Source organism: Lactuca sativa, chromosome 4 (genome assembly GCF_002870075.4).
Source record: "Lactuca sativa cultivar Salinas chromosome 4, Lsat_Salinas_v11, whole genome shotgun sequence".
Taxonomy (NCBI): domain Eukaryota; kingdom Viridiplantae; phylum Streptophyta; class Magnoliopsida; order Asterales; family Asteraceae; genus Lactuca; species Lactuca sativa.
The window spans coordinates 21,023,901-21,033,038 of NC_056626.2; positions in this window are offsets into that span (position 1 = coordinate 21,023,901).

Here is a 9,138-nt window from a genome sequence, read left to right on the forward strand (position 1 = left end):
GGGATGAGCTGGCACCACCCATGGGAGGAGAGTTTTGTGGTGTCACCCTATCACTCTCATCAACGTCGTCACTTTCTCCACATTCCTCATCTTCTTCCTCGGAGAAGGAGACATGGAAAAGATAAGGCGTGATTTTCCAGTCAGTGAAGTTAGTAGGCCGCCTGAGGGCAAGGATGTTCCAGTTTTCGGGAGTGATGAGGAGTCTTGGGTTGTGATTTTGGCCCACGGTCCAATTGTGGTTCCTGTCCTCCGTCCGGAACATCCTCATGCTCTCGAGTACTGTCGTGGTAAGGTAGGGGTCACCGGGCAGAGGTTGGTGAATTCCGGGATATGTGGCCCGGACTGGAGCACTTTTAGCAAACAAATTGACAATTCGACACAATAGATTTTTCTGGACCGTGATGTGTTAAGGCGAGTGAGCTTGTTGCAAAGGAATGAGCCATAGTGAGGAATGAGGTTATCGTCCAGGTATTTCATCGCATAGAGTATTTTGAGCTCAAGAGCGCTAATGGTGCTTCTTTCTTCTCTAGGGACGACAAGTGAACCAATAATCCTGTGGGCCACTCATCACACGGTGGATGAGAGATGAGGCCTTATCAGAACTTGAGACATAGGGATGTTGATGCGTAAGGTCAGTCCACCATGTAAGATCACTGCATGCTTGGATTGGGTCATTGGGGCCAAAGGTGTGTTCTGTGGCGGCCCAATTATGGTATTGATTTGGTCTAGGGACAAGGCATGATCTTGGTTCATAAGCTGGAAACGTAGGACACCGTGGTCCAAATCAAGTGAAGATAAGAACTCGGCTGTCGAGACTTTGTAACTGACCTTGTGGAGTTGATTATAGATGTGCAACTCACAGAGAGATGGCACATGCGTAAATTTTTGAATGTTATGAGTGCGCTGGAGAAAGGCCTCAAGTTTGGCAACTTGAATTGGCCCGGAACAAATTACACCACCATGTGCCGTATTGGGTGGAGGTGATGGGGACCTAGGCGGTGGTGATGGAGACCTACGACGATGGGTCGGCGAATTAGTGTGTCTAGGTCGTTTAGAATGTTTGCCTTCCATATGCAAAATTTGGGGCAAAGTCAAAAAGTCAACTGGTTAACAGGTCAAAAAGTCAACTGTTGATGGGTCCAGTCAACACGAATTTGACCACCAAAATTTCGTTGGAAACTCGGTTCTTAGTGATTTTCAAGTCCAATATGAGTACAAATGCATGCAATTGACCTTACAAACACAAAATCCACAAGTGAAGAGTTGGAAAGATTTTACCGAATTATTAGTGGAAATGCGTTGTTGTTGGTGAGAAAGACCTTCTTCAACCTCCTCAAGCTTGCCTACATGAAGATTTAAGCACAAAAACACCAAAATTATTATAAATTTTCGCACCTAGGGTTTGTCAAAACCCCCAAATCCACCATGAAAGTGTAAGAAAATGGTGTATTAGATGTAGGAGATGAAGTGTAGAAGATAAAGATCAAACCTCTGTGAAGATTCAAGCCAAAATCATGGAGAAATCAAGGGATTTGAAGAAAAATCGGACCTTGGGGTTTCTTAGGAGAGAGGGGCTGTTTTGGAAAGAGTTTGCGGGTGAATGAGGCAAAAAACCCGATTTTATGCATTAAAATCCATCAGGTTTGTTGCGTGAACACGACCCGTGTTGGGGTTAAAATTCTTGGGAAATGCTAAACACGACCCGGGTTCAATATAAGGCAAAAATGAACATGGGCCGTGTACCCCTCTGTTTGCCAAAATTTTCTTTTCGATTGAACACGACCTGTGTTGAATTTAAGGCAAAAATGAACACGGGCCGTGTACGGCTCTATTTGCCATTTCTCACTTTTTGAACCCAAGAATCCCCTCTCATTCAAACGAAATGTTTGTGCATCCCGAGGTCCATTTGATGATTTAAAATCATGCTTAAATGCATTTGGAACATTAAAAATCAAAAATTTCAAAGAAATGGAAATGTTTTTGAAGAAAAAGACAAAAATACCCCTAGATTGCCTCCTGGTTAGCCGCCCTTGTTTTAAGTTGTTGGCTCGACATGGCCCCCGAATATGCTTCAGTCTTGGTACTTGGGGTTCCCAACCACTTCTATCTCTTCATCCTTCACCTCGAATCCTTCGTAAATTGGCTTCAATCTATGTCCATTGTGTCACACCCCCAAACCTGAACGGCAGAAACGTTCGGGGGCGGAGGACGTCATGTATAGTATCATAACAATTGAATAGTAAAAAAAAGTACACACCACCATAATATAAATATATTTGAAAAGTTTATGTGATTGTATGTGTTACATGTTTGAATATCAAATACAATATGGTGATCCAAAATATATTACTAACGCCAGCGCGTTAGTCTTCAAAAGTAGTTGCTACCTGATTTAGCGTTTTCCTGAGAATACAAGTTATTTCAAAGAAAAAGTTTCAACAATAAAGTTGGTGAGTTCATAAGTAGTGTTTTGAGAAAATGTATGCCATTTGAAAGTTCACGTTCGTTTTCCAGAAAATCCGATATTTTCTTATGAGTGTATGAAATGAGTATGAATGATTGTTGTATAAATTGTATGTATTTGAACCAGGAAAATCCTATATTTTCCTAAAAGTGAAATGCAGTCTCAAATGTCCAAGACCGTAACCTGTAAGCAACTATGACATGCTCAAAAGATGATGCATAGTCTTATTGTAAAACAAAAATATAAAAAGAGTGTGTTTGAATGTGAAAATAACTGTATCTGTTACTTTTCCCGTGAAAATGTAATACCATAATAATTGTCTATCCAGTGAGTTTTTATAACCGTACTATCATAATTTGCCTGTAGCGACGTTCTTCAAGCGTCGAAACGAGATGACACTTGTCACCCTGAGGACTGTAGCTAGCAGTTAGGACGCGGGATCATTAGTCCCGTATAGATCTATACACACTTGTCACGTTCTCCGGACGGGAGATTATTGTTATAAACAGGACTTCTAGCGGTACCTTAAAAGGTATATTGAAGATAAACGACTCACGAATTCTCAATTAAGTCACGTATTAGAATGAATATGTTTGTCTCTGAAATAATTACCCTTTTCTACAGTTTTGACAAGGCATAATAATGATTTGTATGTTCTTGCATGTTTGCGAATGTTATAGTAAAAATGGTTACCCTTGATATGACGCAAACATATCAATAAAACTTCAAATATTCATAATTATGTTTCATCCCGAGAGGGTATAGTGGTGTAAGATGTTTGTATGTTAACAAAATTCATGTAGTAGTTATAAAGACAACATGAAATGTATAACAAAAGATTTATGTTCTCACACGGGATTAACCATGTGTTTACTTGTATTCTCCCCCCCCCCCTCTCGTAAAGTTTTCAAAAGCATTTAAAATTAGTTAAAAGCGTAGAAATGGGGGTATGAACTCACTTGGTAGTTTGAAGAATGTGAGACAAAAATAGAGCAGAACTTCGACTAGAGAAAGCCGATTTCTTTGGATTTTCAGGGGCGTAAAACTTCCTTCAGAACTTGGATATGAAAATCGGGGCTTCGGGATGGCTTTGAGGGGTTAAATGCAGAGCATAAGCACGAGAAAGGGAAGAAATGAGCAATTATGCACGAAACCCTCGCACCCCGTTTATAGGAGGTTGAATTGCCTTGGTACATTGGGCGTACGAGGTTACGCGGGGCGTAGTGGAAGTCATTGCTTACGCACTTCGGATGGGAGGGCTTCTGTCCAATGGTAGAGCATGTTGGCCGATGGGACGAGGCTCCTATCCTCTGGTAAGCGAGGCATAATCTGATTTTTCCAACTTCTAAATTACGTAACTTTTGCGTACGAGCTCCGTTTTTCACGTTCTTTATATCCACGCGATGTATTTTTATCTTTGATCTCCTATTAATGAGATCTCCAATTCTATTTTAGTTTGTGTTGGCTAAAAACTGATCGATCTAAAATTCGAATTCCGAACTGCGCATTGCTATGCTCAATCGTTAAAAAACCATAACTTCCTCATACGAACTCATATTTGGGCGTTCTTTTTATGCACGCTCTCGGTTTAACATATGATAAAACTTTCATTTAGATTGCTAAGGCTAAAAAAGTATTTTATCGTAAATTCGCTATTTACGTCACGCAGTGTCATGCCGGTTCTGTCGTCAAACTTCGACGAGTCATAACTTCTTCATTATAACTCAGATTTTGACGTTTTTTATATCTCCAGAATCCTTGTCACGACCACTAAAATTTTCTTCATATATATCGGGTTTATCTAAGATTTTTTTTTTGCCGCTTATTTTTATTATATCTTTACAAACAAGTATATAATCGCATAAAATCACATAATTCACTTAATATTCAAGTAATTCATCTTTATTACTTTAAAATAAGTTACAACGGTTGACCTAGACTATTACATCGTCGTATCAATGCTTAGCCTCGAAACACGGGCGTTACATCGATCATGTATGCTAGACATATACTCGCCCTGATGTGGGTTATGCTTTGAGCATGGTTAGTCGCTTTCTGGGAAATCCTGGCAGAGCCCATTGGATAGTAGTCAAGAACATTTGCAAGGATTTGCATAGCACAAAAGACATATTCCAAGTTCTTGGAGGCAATGATATGTTGAGAGTGAGTGGTTACAGTGACGCCAACTTTCAAATAGATCTTGACAACTTTTTTCTCAATATGGTTGGGTTTTCTTGCTGGATGGTGGAGTGTTAACTTGGATGAGTTCCAAGTAGTCAATGGTGGCTGAGTCTACTTGTGAGTCAGAGTACATCACAATGAGTGAGGCATCAGAGGAAGCGAATTCATTGAAGAACTTCACCAACGATCTCGGAGTAGTCCCGACCATTCAAGAGCCAATGGAACTCTTTTTTGATAATGAATGTGTTGTTGCTTTGACAAAAGAACCAAAGGATCATGGTAGATCCAAGCATATCTACAGAAAGTAGCACCACATAAGACATAGGGTTAAAGAAGGGCAACTCCTGGTGAAACGAGTATCATCAGAAGACAATCCTTTAGATCCTTTAACAATGGCTCTAAACAGGATCAAGCACAATCAACATGTTATGAGCATTGGCTTAAAAGATGATATTAGTTTTAGTAGTTAGGTGACGGTTTTGAATCCTTGTAACAAAATAAATATAATTGATTTTGGTAAATGATTAACAAAGGATTATTTATGAGTATCGTACTTCATACTTCAATTATTTATTCTTGTGTTTCACTTTGCATGTTTTACTTCCTGAATGATTTGATTATTCAAATTCCACATTCACTTATACTTTTGGAAGTGAGTAGTGAATTAAGACAGTCATGAATAGATTGTAGATTGCCTATATAGATTAGAGATTGCAATAGGATTGCTACAATATTCATGAGTACTTAGAAAATGGAGATTTTGAGTATTGGACAAACCCACGCTTAGAGAATAATTCATGGATTCAATCACGAGTAATTATAAAATGAAGATATCTTCTATTATTTAAATGGAGATATATAAGTTGCGATTTACAAATCGGTTGTTCATTGGTGTGACATCCCCAAAATCTCGGCCAGAAAAGACCGATTTCATTTATGCTTTTAAAATAATTTTCAGAGTAAATCCTTTTGATTTGAAAGAGTTGTGGAATTTGTTCCCAAAAACAAAACATGATAAAACAATGTTTACCAAAGCATTTCATAAAAGAAATGTATTTTTCATTATATAATCAAAACTCGGGGTGTCATGTTCCGATACAGACCAATAAGCATAAACGAATACATTACAAGTCATTCAACAAATATATACATATACAGACTTGTAAACAAAACAACTTGATGGTTCATCCATCTTATGCCCTCACGCCACTTCCTGTAATACAAATTAAAACTGAGTGGGTCAGGTTTGGGAGCCTGGTGAGCATATAGGGTTTTCAACCCACAATAAGTAATCATATTTAATTTTCACCAACCAACAATAACCCAATTACCCATTCCCGTTATTCTCACTTTATGTCCATAAAACAACTAACATAAGGGACCTAGTCTAAGAATATTTCATCGGGGCGACAACACATGCTTCGGGGGTACCTCAGCAATATAAGTCAAATAAGGCAACCATGAGGGGGATGGAGTACAAAAAATGAACACCCAAGTTCATTAACACCTACAGGTGGCGAACCTGCTAATGTTTCCACAAGATTGTCTAGAATAGCCAGTGGTCGTCATCTAAACTCCGCTAGATGACTAAATCAAACAACAACGAGGCCTCTCATCTGTTTATTACACACCATCTATCTACCCATGTTCTACCCAACATATTAGTAGATAAAATATACATTTTTATACATAGTTTTGAAAACCTGTATAGCATGCTTTAATCAACACATAATCCACATAACAGATGAGGCACACACACACACAGCACATATCTCATAGAGAATAAATCATATTTATGAGAGAGAAGAGAGTGAATACACATTCACACATAACACAACCAAATATATACACATAGCATGTATTTTATTTAAAATACTTCATATTATTGTATTTGGAAGAAGATAACTACACACCCACACTTATAAACAACAATATACTTAATACACTCGAACCAAACTTGTATTATTATCGTGTTTATGAAAGGTAGTATACACTCACTTGATCAGAAGATGATCGGACAACACTACGACTTGCAGAAGTAGTAATCCTCAGCAGATCTGGAAGATCTTCACAAAAATCGAACTTCTCGCGGACAGAGCTTCGGCTCGGGAACCGCACTTCTCGGGATCTTCGGGATCTCGGGACTTGCCTCGAGGCTCGAGTATGATACCGGGGCTTCGGGGTATTTCTGGCACGCAAAACGATGCAAAACGGGAGAGAGAAGAGAGAAAATGAACAAAAGAATCGGCTGCCTTCGGATCCTATTTATAGGAGGCTAGAGCCTCGGAGTACGCGGGGCGTACTGCGTTGCGCGGGGCGTACTGCCCGAAACGTCATTGCATGCGTCATCCGAGCCACTTGTTGCAAGTGTTGACACCTTCGGAGTACGCGGGGCGTACCTCGGATCAGATTGGTGACTCCTTCGGATAATGCTTCCAAATTTCCAATTAAATTTAAATACAAAATATTAAATAAACTTCGGAAATTCATATATTCTTCATACGAACTCCGTTTTCGACGTTCTTTATATCCACGCGAAGGTGAGACTACGCTCTACAACTTTCGTTTAGACTCCGTCGGCTAATTTTGACTTTATTTTTATTATTTATTTTTAATAGGCCGTGACAGAAAAACTTCGTTATAAATTCATAACTTCTTCGTTTGACGTTCGTTCTCGCCTAACTTTTTATCGCTTCGATACCAACAATGAGATCTTCAATTCTCGTTTAGATTGCTTCGACTAAAAACCGCTCGATCTCAAATCAAGTATTTCGGGCTGCACACCGCTAAGCCGAAACTTCGATAAATCATAACTTCCTCATACGAAGTCAGATTTGGGCGTTCTATATATATTCGGAAACCTCGTTTCAACTACTACAACATTATTCAAAGATATTAAGTTTATTTTACACTTAAATTTTGACGCTTATTTTTTTATTCTTAATTATTCAAACCACATAATTAAGCAATTAAGCACAAAACACACAATACTCAAATAATACAATCTTATTATTTCAAAACGGGTTACAAAGGTGTTAACCTAGACTATTACATTGCTAAAAATGGCAAGCCCGGAAACACAGGTGTTACAATTGGTGTTGTGAAAATGCATTAGTAACATGATGTTATAAAACATAGTGTCCTGTATGATTTGGTAGGTCACGGTTATATAGTCAGAGTTTATTCGTTCTTTTTGCCCTAACGTGAAAAGCGACATCTTTGGGCCTCTCGGTGATTTGGGCTGACATGATAGTGATGGGCCCAACCATGACTGAATTAATGTGTTCAATTAGTAGTATGATGACATCATCATAAATTGGGAAATCAGAAAAATTGAATCTTGGACAACGAGATTGATTATAATCCATGTCTTATGTCCCCATGATATCTTGAAGAATAAAGGAATAGCTGATCACTTATCATAGGGCCAATGCCTGATTGGATCATAGTTCAGCAGATGCTTCAGAAAGCACACTTTGTTGTCAGATTAGAAGTTATACTTACAATTGTAGTTATAGACTTATCCAAATGGGAGACTGTTGGATTAAGGTGTCTAATATGATGACTAAATTGTTGTCTGATTACAAGTTACACTTGTAATTGTATTAGGGATGTCAACGGGGGCAAAGGGGATGGGGAGTGCATCCCCCGTCCCTGCCCCCGAAATTTCCCCGTTCCCCCGTCCCCGCCCCCGCCCCCGAAATGTTCAGCCTTCCTACCCCTGCCCCCGCCCCCGTATCCCCTTTATTACCCCTGCCCCCGATTGATTTTGGGCTGCCTTTTTTTTGGTTAAAAGAAGTTGTTATTTAGGCTAAAAGAAACTATTTTTTAAGCAAAAAATAATTATTTATAGTAGAATTTTACATGTTAAAAATAAAACAGTTGTGGCATCTTAAAAACATTATACTAACAACTTAAAAACATGTTTTTTGATAAATTTTTGAAGCTCAAAATCCTGTTATTGTTTATTATATTTATATAAATAATATATGTAAATATATGTGTAATTTATTAACGGGGTCCCTATGGGGGTTTCGGGACGGGATTGCCTACCCCCACCACCGCCCCCGAAATTAAAACGGGGGTTAACCTTGACCCCACCCCGTCCCCGCCCCCGTTTTTTTTTAAATTCCCCCAAACGGAATGGGGACCCCATGGGAATGGGGTCCCACGGGACTTTTTGACATCCCTAAATTGTATGTTTCAACCCAATGGGCCCCGCCTTAGGTGTATTTCAACCCTTGTGCATGCTATGATCCCATCATAGTCTTATAGTCACTTCTATTGCTATAGCCCCGCTGCAGTCTTTTCTACCACGGTCCCAACATGGTCTTCCAAACAAATGTTGTGATCCCATCACAATATTTCATAGAATTTTTGTGATCTCACCATAGTCTTTCATGCAAAAGTTACATAGACTATCTAGCATACCACGACACCTAGTGTTCTACATAGTATAATCAGAAAACTCACATGATCAAAGAGTTGAAATA